Here is an 18,272-nt window from a genome sequence, read left to right on the forward strand (position 1 = left end):
ACACTTTTAATGGGAATGCAGAAGCTGATGACCCATGGACTTGAGCTCACACTATCACACCAGGCTTGGTCTTTGAAATGTCTGAGGTGGTGCTGAGACTTCCAGAGAGAGACCCAGAGGAGGGGGGTGGGGGGCTGAGCAGGTTTTGAGGGGCTGCTCTGTCCTAGGGGGGTCCACCTCCCCTCTGGGCTGGTCTTCATGTTCCACCTCGTTAGGAAGCCAAAGAAAACCTGGAGATACTGGCCCTGCCCACCAAGGACTCGGGTCTACACAGGCTACATCTTGGTGAGAAAAGCCTCTCGCAGGGGTACCTGGGTGGCTCAGTCAGTTAAGCATCTGCCTTCGGCTCAGGTCATGATCCCAGGCTCCTGGGATTGAGCCCTGAGTCGGGCTCCCTGCTCAATGGGGAGTCTGCTTCTCCCTCTGCCCCTCCCCTCTCCTGCTCTTGCTCTCTCTCTCTCTCTCTCACTCAAATAAATAAATAAAATCTTAACCAAAAAAAAAAAAAAAAAAAAAAAAGGCAGCCTCTACCATTCCCCACCCAATCTATGCTCCTAGTAAGAAGGACCTGTTCTAGAAACAATCCCCACCCTCTTTGGGGTGCTAGGTCAATTCACATAAAATCAGTTCATTAAAATAATCAGACAAAAAGCCTTCAATCCCACCCTGTGATCATCCCAGCTGTGCTGTTCCCAGAAGTGGAGGTCAGTTCAGAGGCAGAGAGTCATAGCCTAGTGGAATATCATTTCCCCAAAATAGAGAAAATAGTAGACTGAGTTCAGGAAAAGCTCGCTTCTTCTGAAACATTACGCATTTGGGGAGCATTCTGAGTAAAACCACAACTTCAAGTAATTCCTCATTGACTTAGCAAGCTGATTATCTGCTGAGCTGACCATTTTGCAAAATGATCTTTCAGCACATGGGCTTGTGGAAAATTGAATTCTGTGGGGAAGGCTGGTTGGGCTTGCATCTAGGAAAGGATGGGTGTTTCCTGCCCCCTAGTGGCTTTGTGGCTAATGACAGGGGCAGCAAGACCGTTTCCCCAGCACTTACTCTCAGAACGGGTGAGGAGGGAGAGGGCTGGCCTTCTAAAAATCATATAAGCCTGGGAGACACAAACTATACAAACAAGGATGAGTCTCCCAGGCCAGGCACCATATTAGACAGAGGGGCTCAAAGACCTTCAAGACAAATCTCCATTGAAGGAGATCAGTCAAATGATGGGAAGAGGGACTGAACTATGGTTAAGGAAAAATAGAACGTGTATTGTCATAGAGATGTGTTCAAGGTGCCATGGGAGCAAAGAGGAAGTTCCATAAATCCTACAAGATGAGAAACAACCAAGTGGGGAACAAACAGAAACAAATCCATAAACCATTCATTTTCTGTGGCAGGTACGGTCATGGAGGACATTATAAGACACACGGGAGAATCTGCACAGTGGAGCTTCTGCCTATCCTAAGTCATGAAGGGTATGTAGAAATTTCCCTGCAAAGGACGTTCAGGCAGAGGGAGAACGGCAAACCCCACAGGCGTTCAGGTTCAGCGTGCTGTGAGCAGCGTGGGCGTGTGGGGAGGTGGGGTCAGGCTGGCGGTAGGAAGACCCCCTAGAGGGTACTGCAATGGTCCAAGCTCGATGCGCAGTGGAAAAAGGAACAGATTGATGATATATTTAAAAGATGAAAACAATGAAATAAATTTTAAAGAGGCTAATTCAGGGTTGCCCTTGCAAGTGTTCAGGCTACCACATCAAAGGGAGTGCTGTTCACGGCATAGACAATGCCTTATTTCCAAAAGTTGTGTTATGTTTAACTTCATCAATGGGAATTGTATGTTTACTACAACTTTGGCAGATGGTAGTGAAGTCTCTTGTAACTGAATTTGTATATTTTGACAGTTTTCTGATGGAATGAAAAGTCTTATTCAAACAGAGTCCTTGTTTGTTACAGTAATTATTAAGAAATAATATGCTTATTTATAAATGTTTCACTTGAAGAAGAGACACAATTTTCTCATTCACATAATGAGGCTCGTGGTCATGCCAGACCGATTGGCTGTGGGATGTGGGGCACTTCTAGTGGCCTTCGTGGAGACAGAGCTGTGGGAGGCCCATGTTTGGGAGGGGTGGAGGGAGAGAGGAGCACTTTAGCTCGGGCACGCCGGGTCTCAGGCACTGGAGAGAGGGTAAGCAGAGAAATCCCAAAGGTCATGACTGATTCCTCCTTCTCATGTTATTCATATCAACCCTCCATTGGAAACAACTGAAATTAAGCAGGATAAAAATGTTTTCTTCTGCTCAAAAGCATCCAGGAAGCCATAAAGCAATAAGGAACTACCAGGCCAGAGCAAGAACGGAAATGCATGCAGGAATGCTTTCCCTGCGGCGTGTGCCCCCCCACCTTCCCGGAAAGATGAGAACCTTTGCTCTGCAGCCTCCCTGGATCGGAAACCAAAGCCCAGCGGGAAGGGGCAGGGCGAACCTTCCTTGGACAAAGCCACCCCATCAGGGAAGACTGTTCAGGGCTCTGGTGGTGGTCACGAGAGCCCCGCTGCTGAAGGGTCGGCGTGAGCTGGTGGCAAAGTGCTGGAAGACGTGAGGGGGACGCTGGTCAACGTGATTAGGCCACGTGTGTTCGTGGAGAGGCACCCACATCAGTTAGGCTTCTACCCTCCCACAGAGACTGGGAGATGGGCTGGCATCTCCTCGGATTGGTACGTGTCAAAGGGATAGCGCCCACATCCTTGAGAAAGACAGTTCTGGGTTGTAACACTGGCAGGAGGCTTTTGAAAGATTTACATCTCCAAGGGGCAGAGAAAGAATCTGCAGTTACAAGTTTTCTAAAGTAAATTCTCTAAGAAGGGGGAGATGGTTGGCTAAGCGGCGGGGGGAGGGGGGCCAAGAGTCAGGCCTGATCAGTCTCAAGTTTAGTCGGGCTGGGGGATGTGAACACACCTGACTTCACCTGCACCTGCCTGGCTGCGGTGGCTGGCACGGGGGGCGGGGGTGGGGGGACACACACCTGCTGGCTGGCTTCTCTCAGGTTCTTGATTACGGTCCCGGACCCGCTCCAGTGTCGCAGGCCTAGCCCCTCACCACTGCCCCAGCCAACTACTTCCTAGCTTGTCCTCTCTTCTAACACGCCCCCACCTCCCCATCCCCACTCAGTGTGTGACCTCACGTCCTCATTCTTTAGGAAAACAGAAACGTGGGTCCAAAAGCCCCACTGCTGCATCCCCCACCCCACCCCCCCACGGACTCCACCTGCCTTCCCATTATCTCGACCGACCTGTCCAGACCCCGGCCTGAGCCCAGCTCCTCCGATTGTACATCAACCCCTCTTCTTCACCCTTCTAGGGACCTCGCTCTGGCAAGTGCCCCTCGCCCCGGGCCATCTGCATCCCCTCTCTCCTGGACCACTACTAACAGCGTGCGACCATGCGTGTCCTCCCATCTTTAAAAAAGAAAACTCCCTTACCCGACTCTCCCCTCAGGCTACCACCCAATTTCTCTCTCCTTTACTGCAAATTTTGCTGGTGTAGTATCTAGACTCAAGATCGCCTTGGGAAGAGGCAAACTTTCCAGGCTTTATTTTTTTTCTTTCATTTTTTTCTCAAGGATTTTATTTTTAAGTAATCTCTACACCCAGTGTAGGGCTCGAACTCACAACCCGGAGATCAAGAGCAGATTCTACTGACTGAGCCAGCCGGCTCCCTGCCCCCAGGCTTTAAGCCCCTGGACATGGGGTGTTGGGGAGGGAGGGCTGCTCCACCTACAGACGATTCTGTCGGCACCTAGCAGGACTTTTTCCGGTACCCCAGGGCATCTTCTCCTGCCCCTACCCGGCTGCTGGCTGGAGAAGCAGAGCAGGATTTGCAATGAGCTTTCTTCCAACTTAGGGTCGCCCTGGAGCCTCTGGGCCACAGCCACCAACCCCGCTCTGTGATTCCCCCAGGGTGCTCTTAATTTGTTTTCTTTCTTGTGTGTTTTTGGTTTGGGGGTTTTCTGAGTGGTTTAGGTGTGGTTTTTGTTTTCCCTGATGCTGCTGCTATTTTTGGTTTGGGTTCCTGAAATCTTTGTTTTTCTGTCCCTTCTTCTCCAAAGGAGACTCCGCAGAGGGGGTGAGCACCAGGCTGCAAGCTCAGCGTCTTGGCAGCACCAGGCTGACCTCGCTCTCCCCCAGGGAAGCAGGAAGCTGCCCACACTGCCATCAGGTGCTGAGCAGGCAGAGGGGTTTAGCAAGGGGCCCCGTCAGGCCCCGGCAGGCCTAGAAGAACCCCTTCCAGACACCTGCTACCAAAATCCAGAGGCAGATATGTTTTGCTCCTACTTCTCTATGTCCCAAGGGAAAACAGTCATGGGACACTTTTCTGTGGCCTCTGTTACTGTGAGAACCCCCCAGCCCCCACACTCCACCTCCCCACTCCACAAGGCCCAAGATGGCCTCTTCCAGTGAACAGGGAGAACGGGGGTGGTCCCCTGCAGTGAAGGGCCATGAAGGGCTGTCCTGAATGCTGGCTGGCTGTGTCTTGTTGTGTTTATTGCTAAGCAAAACAAAGTGCTCCCTTGTTGTTATGGTGATGGTCATTCTGTCTCCACCCCGGCTGGCAGCAAAGAAATTAATGAGTTGAATTGCTTCTGGAAGGTTCTAGAGAGACACAGGCCAGGCACAAGAGTCCCAGAGACCTGAATCGGCAGCGAAAATAGAAGGTTCTTAAACCGCAAGTGATTGATAATGGTAGCAAAACAGCTTTGTGGAGGTTAAAAGTGTGTTTGCATCAGACTTTTGAAAGGTCAAGAGCGGTTAAAAGCTAGTGAGAGACCTGAGTTTGACGTAAAGAAAGCCACCCAGAGAGAAGGAGCGTGTCAGCATAAAGGGAACGGGGGTTCCTGTAAGATTCTGCGGGAGCTTATAGCCTCCAGAGCCTCCCCTGAGGGGAGACAGCTTCACACTCATTCGCCTTCCAGAAGTTTCTCCAAATTCTCCAGAGTTGTTCACCTATAAAAAGCAAAGATTTCAGGAGAGGGGAATGGGGAATTATGGTTTAACAGACACAGTTTCAGCTTTACCAGATGACCAGTGCCGGGGATGGATGGCGGGGTGGTTGCAGGACATGACCGTGACCGTGACTGTGTGAATCCTGCCCAACCGCACACTTGGGGTGGAAGGGAAGGCTTTCGGCCATGACGCGACCTCCACCCCAGGTTGTTCCTCTGGGGTGTCTGGTTCATTCCCACATCTGCAGAACACCGCTGCGCGCGAGGAGAGCTCCCTGCAGGCAAGGACCGTGGCCTCTCGCTTCCAGCTGCATCTCCAGCTCCTTCACTCCGGGTCGCTTGACATACGTCCCAGGAGTTACACATTCCTCCCGGAGCCCCCTTCGATAGTGTGGCTGGAGGAACAGAAATTCGGTCTGCCTTCCCCAGGACTTGGTGCATGCTGACTCTGCTCAACCACACAAACGGCAGGTTAGTTAAGGGGACAGCCACCACCCGCTCAGAAGACCGTGAAGGGGAGGGGTGTGCTCAGCAGCCTGGGACCCCAGGATTCGGCCACTGTCTGAACAGCTAGAACCTTTTCTCCTCTCCACAAAGCCTTTCCCTCCAGCACCACTAGACCTGCTGGGGGAGGGCGGGCATGAAATGAAAAACCGCCGGGGAAGACGAAGGTCTCTGCCTCTCTGGGCTGGAGGACCTGCCACTGCCACCACCCCGGCCAAGCCCAGCTGCAGCTGTCCTCTGGGGAACCCCCTTGTTTGGTATTTAAAGAGTATGTGTAGGGCCGCCTGGCCGGCTCAGTCAGAAGAGCGTGCGACTCTTGATCTCAGGGTTGTGAGTTCAAGTCCCATGTTGGGTGTAAAGATTACTAAAAAAGGGGTGCCTGGGTGGCTCAGTTGGTTGAGCGACTGCCTTCAGCTCAGGTCATGGTCCTGGAGTCCCAGGATCGAGTCCCGAGACAGGCTTCCTGCTCAGCGGGGAGTCTGCTTCCCCTCTGACCCTCCCCCCCCACATGTGCTCTCTCTCTCTCTCATTCTCTCTCTCTCAGGTAAATGAATAAATAAAATCTTTAAAAAAAAAAAGATTACTAAAAAAATACACTTTAAAAAACTAAATAAATACATAAATAAAGAGTATGTGTATCTCTTCCATAATCTAACCTGCAATTCCCTCAGAGCCCCATAGGTGTGTCCTGAGCTTCTACCCCAAAAGGAAGGAAGGAAGCAGGGAGCTCAGAGTTTGGCCAGCCAGCAGGGTGACGCGGAGAGAGTGCCAGTGCCAGGGAAAGGAAGATGGGTCGCTACGGGAAGGGGTCTTGCCCCTTCTCCCTGTGGATGTAGAGTATCCCACCTGGTCTCCTCAAGGATTAATTCCCCACCTTCTGGGGTGTGTAGTTCTTTCTCTCCTCTCTTCTATCTCTGTACCTCCAAAACCTGCGGGCCTTGCTTGGCACAGCAGCCCTGACACTTGACCCCAGTACCCCCAAAGTTTGGGGAAAAAATCAGAAGGGCCGTGGCTTTTGGGTTTGCTCACAGCTCTGCCATGAGGCCCTCCGGTCCACTGGAGTCCCTGGTACTGCCAGGGTCTTGGCACTGAGTGGGTTAAAAATGGGAGCGTCTCCTGAACAGTAGGCTCCAGCCTACACACACCTGGACCAGCCTTACCTGCAGCCAGAGTAATGTCATTGCTCCAAACAGCTCAGGCAGCCACTAAATTGTTGTTCTCTCTGTTCCAGAATCTTCTGGGGAGAAGGCATTTACCCGTGGACAACAGGTTCACCCCTCAACTGGAAGTCCCTGAGGCCCCATCAGCAAAGCTGGCCTGATCGACCTGCCCTGAGGCCGATCACCGAGTGGCCCAGGAGCTCTGAGGGGATTTTTGTGCGGCCAGAAGCACAGTTCTTAGAGGGGCCTGCTCCTGTCCACGGTTCCAGCATCCTCTTCCTTCCGCTATCACCTCCAGGCCCCTCCGACCGCTGACCTTGGCCAGCATAAAAGCCAGGCAAGAAGATGTGTGGGGCTAAGCAACAGTTTCTCTGTCCCCTGTCGGGGGAGTGACCCTCCCCACTGCCAAGAGCTGGTCTGACTCCCCACCGACCGCCGCTTCCCTGCTGAAGAAAAGCACAGAACAGAAGCTGGGATGCAGGCATGTTCGGTGGGCCAGTGGAAGCAGATGCGGTCAGCACCCTCTCCCTTGCCCCACCCTCCCACCCCTCTTCTGATGCACACTGCTCCCCCAGTCCTGAGCCAGCTCCCGAATCACTGGGGATGCAATTAGCCACTGGACACTCTCCCTAAATCTCTGCCTCTGGCTTTCCTTGGGATCCTGGTGCCAGGCCAGCTCCCCGGAGCTCCAGAGCCAGTGCTGGCCCCACCCTGCTGCACCCTGAGCGCTGCATGCAGGGACCCCATGAACACATGCTCTCCTCCAGCACCCCAGCTTCCTGGGCTCCCACCAGACCCTCACCCCTGTCCCCAGAGGACACTTCCACAGCTGTGTCCGGAGCCCCTGCTGCTGGAATCCCTGGGGACTTGTTCTGCAGGCAAGGAAATGGACATCTGGCTCCCGATTTCGGCTTCCTGAGCATATGATGTCTCCTCTTAGGAGTCGTGGTTGGCCTGGCTCCTGGTCCTTTAGTGGGGAACCGAGACTTGAGGAGATGGTGGCCGTGGGACTGAATTCGAGGTGGAGGCTAATGGCCCAGGCCAGCACGCCCTGAGTGCCGGGGAGCCATACTGCCCTCGGGAGGAACTTGGAGGCCTGGTGATGCTCTCCTTTAGCGGGCACCTGGCCCCAGTCAGTGCTTGAGACAGATGCAACTGTCACCCCAAAGTCCTCGGTCATGCGGGGTGCTCAACTGGTTGCTGTTAACAGACACTCAAGAGGGTCCCTGCATCTTGAAAGGAGTGTCAGGGGCCAAGAGCCCTGGGGACAGCAGAGGCCGGAGATCAGGGCAGATTCATGCACCCCCGAATCTGAACGCCAGCTCTCTCACCACCTGTGTGAACCGGAGCACGTTCTGGCCACTCTGGGTCTCAGTTTGCTCATCTGCATAATGGAGATACAACTCTTACCTAGCTCATCAGTTGTCAGGAGCCAGAGGACGCTGTCGGTATGACATTTAACCACTGCCTGATCAGGGGCCGCAAGACGTTTGGAAATTGATCACTGAATCCATTTCCGCAGCCGAAAAGCTGCCGGAAGCAGGGCTCACGGATCAGGTGGCCAGTGCAGCTGACTCGGGCCTGCAGGGGCTGAAGGGCAGGGGTGGGTCAGACCTCCACAGCTCAGGACTGAGCTCCGCGGGGCAGAAAATGAGCGTCTGGAGGAAGAGGGTTCCGAGAGGCGAGTCCAGCTTTACCCCAAGACTGTGAGACCCAGGGGCCTCCCTGACCTCCAGCCTGACGCTCTGCTGGGGAACCATACGCTGAGCCCTGCGCTTCAGCCCAGACACTGCCTGAGGCGTCACATCTACTCTGAGAGCCTGACCCAGGTCACTGCCAGCGTCAGGCCCCTGCCCCAAGCACCCAGGAAATGGGTCCCCTCTGACCGTGAGCCCCATCCTCGCTTGCCAAGCCCAGACAGGAAATTTCGGCCCTTTCTTTGCTGTGACTCTCTCCACCACAGCCCTGACCCCAATTTGGGGGTGAAGATCGGTGATTTCATGATTGTTTCTCTAACTGTGGACCATCCTGGTGTTCTCTACTGAACGTAATTTCTAGAAGAACCAGAAAAGGCCAGAAAGCCAAGAGACTCAGAACACGTACACAGCAGGTTCCCAAACCAAGCCCGGCAATTGTCAAATGCCAACATGCACCGTGGTAGAAACCGACGCCTCCCACCCCCTCAGCCATGACCCCGGCTTTCAGCCCCAAACCGCCTCACGTGGTCTGTGCCGCAGGTGAGCTCGCGGGGACTTTGCGGGGACTTCATGCCGCCAATAGAAGCAGAGGGGCAGAAAGACGGAGGGACCGCTCGACTCACCTCCAAGTGCAAACTGTCCCCCTTCCCCAAGGACACGCTCCCCTTCCTGCTTCCAAACCCTTTCCTGCCCTCTTCTTCCCTCCCCTCTGTATTTTTGACCAATAGATCTTTCCCTTCTCACATTGCCAATTGTTAAGATGTGACCTGTTAATCAAAATCACTTCTGTTTGTGGCTTTTCTGTACGTGCAGACAAGAAGTCAGAAGATGTGAGAAAAAATCAAGGAAGCAAGTCAGTCATCACTCGTGGTCACTCCTATCCTTTCTCTCCTGGGGTCATCATAATTTGATAATTATATATGTGGCCAGAATGGCATTTTCTGATATCAACCCATATGTATTATCAGCCTGGTACCCCCAGTACCAGGGATGGTGGATGGTAGAATCCAGCTCGCCTGGCCACGCAACCCTCTGCGGGGCTTGGGGGACCAAGGATGTGAGTGCGAGCATTTAAAGAACCACCCCCCACGCCAACTAGACGCTACCTGAAGGAAAGCTACATCTTCCTCCTTCCCGGGGAATAATCAGGGCTGGGCAGATCGGCAGGCATCTGGCCCTGGGCCAGCTCTGCTGGAAACACACCTCACAGTGTCAAGACCGTTAGCCTGGCTAAAGTGACATCTGCAGCAAATGGTGAGGGGTGGGCATTTACCATACGGCAGAGCAGACAAAGGCAACATGGCAGACCAGAACAACAGCGGGGCCGAAACTCAAGGGAGCCGACAGACCAGCCGCGAGCCAGAAAGAACCTCGGAGTCACCTGCTTCCTGCTTCTCAAACTTGGGTGCTCCTGCTCCGTGAGTTAAGGGCTAGCACTAAGGCTCTGATGGACCAAATATGGATAAATAATAAAGAATCACTCACCGTGAGAAGTTTTGAGCTAAATAAAAAGCCTAGTTTGCAGAGGGTGGCCTTGGGACCCCTCGCCACGCCTGTCTCTTGGGCCAAGGACTGAGTCAACCCTTTCTGAGAAGCAGAGAATAATCACATTATATACTTGAATGTTGTTAAAAGAGTAGGTCGTAAATGTTATCACCACACACACCAAAAAAAGGGGATTATGTGAGAGAGGGAGGAGTTAACTAACCTTAGCGTGGTAAGCATCTTACAATACATACGGGTATCAAATCGTCACATTGTACACCTGATTTACGTACGCTATATGCCAATAATATCACAATAAAGCTAGAAAAATATTTTAAAAATTTTAAAGTCCCTTTCTTTTCATATAAATAAAGTTAACCACAAAGGTGTGACCCCCAGGTGTCCTGACTCCCGGCCCACGATGTTTTCTGCCACACCACACCCGTATTTGATTCCAGGGTTCCAGAGCATAATGACTTAGAAGCATCAGGGCCATAAAAGTCTACTTAATGAGACAGAGCAACACAGCCGGAAAGGGCCTGAACTTTCCAGGCAGGTAAAGCTGCCCCGAGTCCCAGGTGAGGGGACTCTTTGCTGCCACCTGCTGGCGCTCATCGGTTACACCGACCAGTAATCTTAAATTAGCAACCTTTGGTCAATTACATTTAAAACATACTTCCCCAGCGGGGAGTCTGCTTCTCCCTCTCCCTCTGCCCCTACCCTAACCATTCCCCCCCCCCCACTCGTGCTCTCTCTCTCTCAAATAAATAAATAAAATCTTAAAAAATAAAGAAATAAAAGATACTTCCCCCCAAAACAAAGACATCACACACACACACACACACAAACACGCACACTCTCTCTATATTTATACATATAGATATATCCACATATACCAATTATACCAATATAACACATATCAATATATCTTATGAATATGGATACACAAATCCTCAGCAAAATACAGACACACAAACCCTCAGCAAAATACTAGCATACCAAATCCATAAATATACAAAAAGAATTATACACCATGAAAAAGTGGGATTTGTTCCAGGCATGCAAGGTTGGTTTGACATCTTAAAATCAAGTAACCCAATATACCATATCACCGGAATAAACAACAAAAACCACAGGATCATAGACACAGAACAAGCATTTGACAAAACCCAATGCTCTTTGGTAATAAAAACACTCTATAAATGAGGAATGGAAGGGAACTTCCTGAGCCTGATAAGGGGCATCTACAAAAAATCCACAGCTGAACCTCGGGTCCTCTCACCCCGAAGTGGATGCGCCTTCCACTGTGGAGGGAGGCGGCTGAAGGTTGCCCTCTGCCCCTTGTCCCCCAGGTGTCTCCTGGCAGAACCCCAGGACGTCACAGCCTGGGGGGTCACGAGAAAGGCCTCTCCCCCCTAAAATCTCTCTCCCCCATGTCCCAAACACCACACTGTCATCGGGCCTCTGGTCTAAGGCATGAAAGGCCCAGTGAGAATGCTAATTTTATGCAGGAGGGCTACTACATGAAGCCGCTATCGCTTGTGACCCCTTGGCCTGAGTGAACTTTCATGAGCCCTAGCAGGGGGCTCAGGCATGGCTCATGGGATGAGTATATTTTGGTGAGTGGAGGAAGAAGGAAAGCTGGAGCTCAGGAGGCTGAGAGCAGACCAGGTGGGCATTGGGGCCGCAGACACAGAAAACTGGAGGTAAAGCCGGAAGGGCAGGATGGGCACTGAAAGCCATTTGGCCGTGTCCGGTGCCACAGGGCAAGGAGCCCTGCCTGCCTGGAGTGTGGAATCCCAGATGGAGAATTTGCTCCGGGAAGGACAGAGCGGGCACTCAAATCTGGTGGGAAAGGGCAGAGAGCCACCAAGGCCTGCAGAATGTTCTGGATCCACAGCTGCTCCACACTGGAGAGCGGATAAGCCCCAGACTGGAGAACAAAGGAGAAAGCCCACGGCTGCAGGAAGAGGCCCGACACCAGCTCTGCCTTCCCAGCTGGGACCCTGCAGGACTTTGTGCACCTGTCCAAGCATGGTTCACCCCTTTCTAGAAGGGAGGTAAGAAGACCCGCTTCCTGTGTTCCCTGATGCACGTGATGACAGCTTGGTGGATGGAAGTCTGCGTCCTGCCTTTGCTACTTTTGAACGGCACATGCCTGTCTAAGTGCTGGCGCTCTGCGTGCGTCCGTTCTCTCCTACAAAACGGGGAAAGTGGAGCACACTTCAGAGCCGCAGGGGGAGGACTGAATGAGACCATGCTTGTAAGTGAGCAAGTGCCCATCCCGTGGGGGTCCCTAGTAAACGCTAGCTCAGACTGTAGCCCAAGCCCCGGGAGTGGCAAGCAGGCACGGAAGGGCTGGTGAAGTATGTGAACATCGAATTTGAGGAGTGGGTCCCGGTGCCCCACCAAAGGCAGTGAAGGCAAAGGGCGGAGCCGAGAGTGGGAGCAGCCCTCCCGTCATCTGCCTCTCTGAGCATTTCTCTCATTTGACTCAAGATCTCTCAGCGTCTCCCGCCAGTGGAACGGCCAGCTCCAGGCTCCGACGGGCAGGTCACCTGGGGCGCCAGGGGACACCCTCCATGCCCGAGCCGGGCAGGGGACCGGACACTACCCCCAAACCGCCAGCCGATAGGGATGGCTTCACGGAGCCTGAGGAAGACGCGGTGCTGGAATGGGTGCCCACCCCGCTACTTGGACCTTCACCAGGAAATTACCATTTTAAACAGACTGCGAGCTGTGTGTGTTGGCTTCTTTACAGTTGCTCTTTTCAAGGATGGCCCGGAGCCTTCCAGAGCCTTCCTTCCGAGTGGTGGGCAAGGTTGAACTCAAACATTTCCTCTCCCCCACCAACACTAACTTTGCTAGCAGTATTAAGAAGGGAAATTTCAAAAGGCTGGAAGGATTGAGTGCAAGCACTCTTTAAGCTGTTATTAGGAAATCTTCTAATGCACAACAATGATAGAATGAAGCCCCAGTTACCTGTCGCCCAACTTCAAATTACCACCCCCTCGGTTCCCACCCCTCGCACCCATCCCCCAGTCCTGGTCCAAGCAAATCCCAGACAGCGTTCCATTCTGTATGTATCTCTGAAATTAAAGATCCTTTATTAACATAAGTACAATAACTTAATTATAACTGAGAAGAAGCTAATAAACTGTATTATCAAATACCCACTAAGCACTCAAACTTCCCGCAGAGCAGAGCATCCACACTTTGAAGATTTATTTACAGATGCAAACAGCCCACAGCGCTTGAGCGTGTCACTGCTTTCCCCACTCTTATTGCAAGCTTCCCTCCCTCTGGTCCTGAGGCTGGCTCAGCCAGGGACTCGGGGCACCAACCCATATCACCCCTATGCCCTCTTAGGATGCGTTAGACTATCTGGAGCAAACTTTGATTGCTAGCCCACGGAGCCTTCCAAAAAACCTCATGGTTCTATTTATTCATTCAAGAAATATTTATTGAGGGGCGCCTGGGTGCCTCAGATGGTTAAGCATCTGCCTTTGGCTCGGGTCATGATCCCAGGGTCCTGGGATCGAGCCCCTCATCCGGCTCCTGGCTCAGCAGGGAGCCTGCTTCTTTCTCTGCCTCTCCCCCTGCTCGTGCTCTCTCTCTCTCTGTATCCCTGTGTCTCGAGTGAATAAATAAAATCTTTAAAAAAAAAAAAAAAAAAGGAAATATTTATTGACAGCCTACATGCTCCCTGACTTGCACCTTCTAGTATGAACCTCGCCCGGGTGCCTTCAGGGAAGCAGCCTCCTTGCAAAGTCCAAGGCACTCAACGTCAGTTCTCCAAACGTGCACTAGAGGGCACCACTCTCCCATCCGCCTCTGCTACGAAAGCGGCGTGACTACGCAGCCTATTTAGGGTTGTTTTCTTACTTGAATACATTTTACACATAACATGTGGAAGTTCAAGATGTACAATGTGTTGCTTGGATATATTTCTATATTTTAATATGATTGCGGTTCTACTGATATCTATCACATTACATAATTATAGCACAATATTGTCTATACTCACTATACTGTGGGTTAGATCTCTGTGGCTTATTTACTGTGCCTTGCAGGTTTGTACCCTTAAACAACGTCAATCTGATCCCCTTTATCTTATTTAGGTTCTGGATACCTAAGCACATAGTCAGCCAAATGAAGAATCTCACTCATCTTGCACCTTAATAAAGAAATAACTCCACATTTATCGGATGCATAGACAAAGAGGGAAAGATAGGAATTCTATAATTCCCCCAAACAGGTCCATTTATCCATTAGCCATAGGTACAAAGCCTAAGGCTTATGGGTTTTGTAAAATTACAAGGACGTTGAAGACTATTTTTAATTCAAAATACCAAAAGAAATCTGCAAAATCGAAATCAATAAATCTTCAATGAAATGTCTACAACCAGCAATGTGTCAACTTTGCTAACTTTGAAATGTAGTCTCAAAAATATTTCATTACATTTGAAACAATTCATAGGAACAGACAACAGAGGTAACTATGAAAAGATGTGTTTGGGTTTGGTTTTGTCCTGTTTACTTGGTTTTGGTTTGGGTTTTTAATTACAAATGTATTGAATCTTAGCTAAAGTTTTTCTTTATCTGTTGAGATGACCGTGTTTTTTCTCATTAATCTGTTAAAGGGGTATATTTCTCTAACAGACTTTTCCAGATGTTGAACAACCCGTATATTTGTTCAATAAAATCTTCTTGACCATGACATATTTTTCAATAGATTTCAGGATTTGATTTGCTAACATTTATTTTGGATTTGTGGGATTATATTCCTAAGTGACATTGACCTAAAAATCTTCCTTCGTTGTGTTGTCCTTGTTTGGTTTCGTTTTCAAGGTTTTGCTTGACCTCATTAAGAGTTTGGAAATGTTTTTCCCCCATTCTCTGGAACTGACTGTAGATGAAGGATCATCTCTTCATGAAAGCTTGAAACACCTTCCCAGTTAAAGCTACCTGGGCCTCCCATCTTGATTTGAGGGTTTGAGGGGGGTGTTATAGTTGATAACTAATTCAATTACTCTAAGCTCATATTCAGATTGCTTAAGTGTCTTTGGATAATTTATGTTCTTCTTAAAAATTATTCATTTCCTGTGACTGTAAATTGTCATAAGTTGTGGTATTTTTTGTGATTTTTCAGAATCTCCGCTGTGCCCGTAGCTACAACCTCCTTCCCGTTTCCAGCATCATTTTCACGTGCCTTCTCTATTTTTAGCCAGAGGTTTGTCTATTTTATTTGTCTTTTCAAAGAACTGGTTCGGGTTTTATTGAGTCTTTAATAGTATTTTGTTTGCTACCCTATCAACTTCTATCCGTATTCTTCTTCAAGCACATTCTGTTGTAAGTTTTCTAACGTTTTAAATTGAGCTCTTCACTTTTTGGTTTTCAAACTTTCTTCTCTTCAGATGAGTGTGTTTAAGGCTAAAGTTTCCCTCTAATTACTACTTTCATTGTACAACACAAGTTGGGTTTTTTTTAAGATTTTATTCATTTATTTGAGAGAGAGTACGAGCAGGGGGAGGGGCAGAGGGAGAGGGAGAAGCAGGTTCCCCACTGAGCAGGGAGCCCAACGCAGGGCTCGATCCCAGGACCCGGGGATCATGATCTAAGCTGATGTCAGACGCTTAACTGACTGAGCCACCCAGACACCCCCTTTTAAGATTTGTTTATTTGAGAGAGAGAGAGAGAGAGAGAGAGAGAGAGAGTGTGTGTGTGTGTGTGAGTGGGGGAGGGGCAGAGGGAGAGAGGGAGAATCTCAAGCAGACTCCCCGCTGAACACAGAGCCCAAAGCGGGGCTCGATCCACAGCCCCGAGATCACCACCCGAACCGAAATCAAGAGTCAGACACTCAACCGACTGAGCCACCCAGGCGCCCCTGTACAGCACATGTTGTGAAATGTAGTGTTTTCATAACCATCCATTCATAAATATTTTGTCATGTCCATTACATTTTCTTCTGTGATCTGTGAACTATTCGTGTGTTTTTAAGTCCCTGAATGTACAGAAACTTTTGTTATTTTGTTATTAATTATTTCTAATTTTACTGTGTTGAGTTCACAGAATATGATCCTTCAGTGATCTTTGGGGGTTTTTTGAGAGTTGCCTAATAAATGGGACTGTTGTATTTACTGGTCCTATTTCTCAGTTTTCTCATATTGTTAAGATTTCCTGAATATGCTCCAATGATGGCCAAGAAAAGAGTCCCATTTTATAACACTCTCCAGGCAATAGGAGACTATAACTACATACCAACCAGGGGGAGGCAATAGGAAGTGAAAGAAGCTCCCCAAATGATATTTTTGCTCCACCTCCAGCACTATACCCAGAGCATGAATCCAGTCGAAGCCCACATTCATGCAACCAGGCCATCGACCTGTTCCCTGGGCTCCCAGGGCCAGACACCCCAGTCCCAGACCTGCAAAATTTCACCTGCATCTTTGAGGGCTTTACACACAAGAAAAGGAACCATCAGATGATGTTCAAACGCTGTCATTGGAGATCAACCAAAAACATGAGAAATTAAATCTTTCCTTTTTAAAGATTTTATTCATTTATTTGAGAGAGAGAGAGAGAGTAGGGGGGAGGGGCAGAGGGGGAGGGAGAAGCAGGCTCCCCGCTGAGCAGGGAGCCCGATGTGGGGCTCCATCCCAGGACCCTGGGATCATGACCCGAGCTGAAGGCAGACACCTAACCGACTGAGCCACCCAGGTGCCCCGAGAAATTGAATCTTAAGGAAAAAAGAGGCACGAGGCATATGGGATAATCTGCCAACTGAGGGATTAGCACGGTAAAAGTCGGGGAGAGAACAGAGTACTGGCTGGACAAGCTAGACAGCCCACTGCCTGTCAGCTCGCCCCCGTCCGGGGACACGGGCTCAGGCACGCCCTCATAAGCCCCCAGGACTGACACTGTGGCCCCCACCACCCCGGCCATAGGGACAACATCGGCAGTGCCGGGAGAATGGACTGTATCCAAGGGACTCCCTCAAGGGACAGTGGCCAGTCACACCCAAAGCCACCTTGGGGACTCTGCATGTGAGACAAGGAGAAGGACACACAGGGCAGGAGGTGAGGGAGCCAAGGGCAGTGGCAGAAAGTGGCACGAGCAACAAGGCGCAGGCGCCGCAGAGAACACCAGATAGCACGTGGGAAAGATGGCCAGTGTGTCCTCCTTCGCCAGCCCGAAACACGCTTCTTATGTGCACATCAAGACCCAGCCCTCCCCAATCCCAAGAACTCTGTATGGTCCATTCTTCCTCCAGAAGCCCCACGCCACACATACACCCAGGGATTTCTGGGAGTGCTCACCTGCGGAGGAGGCTGCCTGTCCCCTCTGTCCCTCAGCCTGTGTTTCTCACCTCCCAGGATCCCCTGTGCACCCCCATGCCACCCACCTCCAGAGCGCCCCTGGCCCCACACACGGACACAGTTCCCACTGTTCCTAGAAACAAAGGCTCTCTTGAACCCACATGCTTTAAACCCACTGTCGGGGGCACTGCTTGTCCCTAGCAGGTTTCCACGTGCCAGGAGAAGGACCGGCTCAGCCCCTCGCGAATGAAAGAATTTCAGGTCCTTCCCACATTTCAGAAGCCCCTATCCCCAGGAGCTCTGCCTAACAGTAGCCTTTTAAAAATGATTATTATTATTAGGGGTGCCTGGGTGACTCAGGCTATTGAGCATCCGACTCTCAGGTCATGATCTCAGGGTGGTGAGATCGAGCCCCGAGTCAGGCTCCGGACTCAGCACACGCTCGCTCTTTCTCAAATAAATAAATCTTAAAAAAATAAAATAAAAATGATGATTACTAAACACAACAGCTAACATGCTGTCTTGAATCATCTGCATTTGAAACGCTGCCCAAGTCCCAGGCTAGTTTGGGATGAGCAGTGAGAATTTGTTTTACATGGGTTTAAACGATGACCTTCCAGAAACAAAGGTCTGCTCCAAGGTGTCTTTCTGTCTCTGCCGCTAGAAACTGCAGTCATCTTGCCTAAAGAAAAAAAAAAAATTAGTTCTAGTTCTACAAGCATCTGCTCCAGAGTAGAGAAAGGTGACAGCCGTAGGAAGGAGCAAGGCTGAGTCATAGGAACAGTGTTGGGACCAAGGAGGAGGAATGCCCTCCTGAGGGACACAGCTACAGGGCCTCCCTCTCATCTCATGAGGCCTTGCAACACAGAGTGGTCTCTGCTCCTTACAACCCCAGAGAGCCCACACAAGCAGTCAGGAAGCGACTATGGAACTTCAACCCTAAAAGAAACTTCAGGGGGTGGCTCGTCTACACGGCTCATTTCATGGATCAGAACTAACTGCGGTTCAAAATGGTAAGGATCTCGGGAGGCCTGGGTGGCTCAGTGGGTTGAGCATCCAACTCTTGGTTTTGGCTCAGGTCACGATCTCAGGCTCCGTGCTCAGCGGGGAG

This window comes from Phoca vitulina, unplaced genomic scaffold (assembly GCF_004348235.1).
Source record: "Phoca vitulina isolate PV1807 unplaced genomic scaffold, GSC_HSeal_1.0 scaffold4, whole genome shotgun sequence".
Taxonomy (NCBI): domain Eukaryota; kingdom Metazoa; phylum Chordata; class Mammalia; order Carnivora; family Phocidae; genus Phoca; species Phoca vitulina.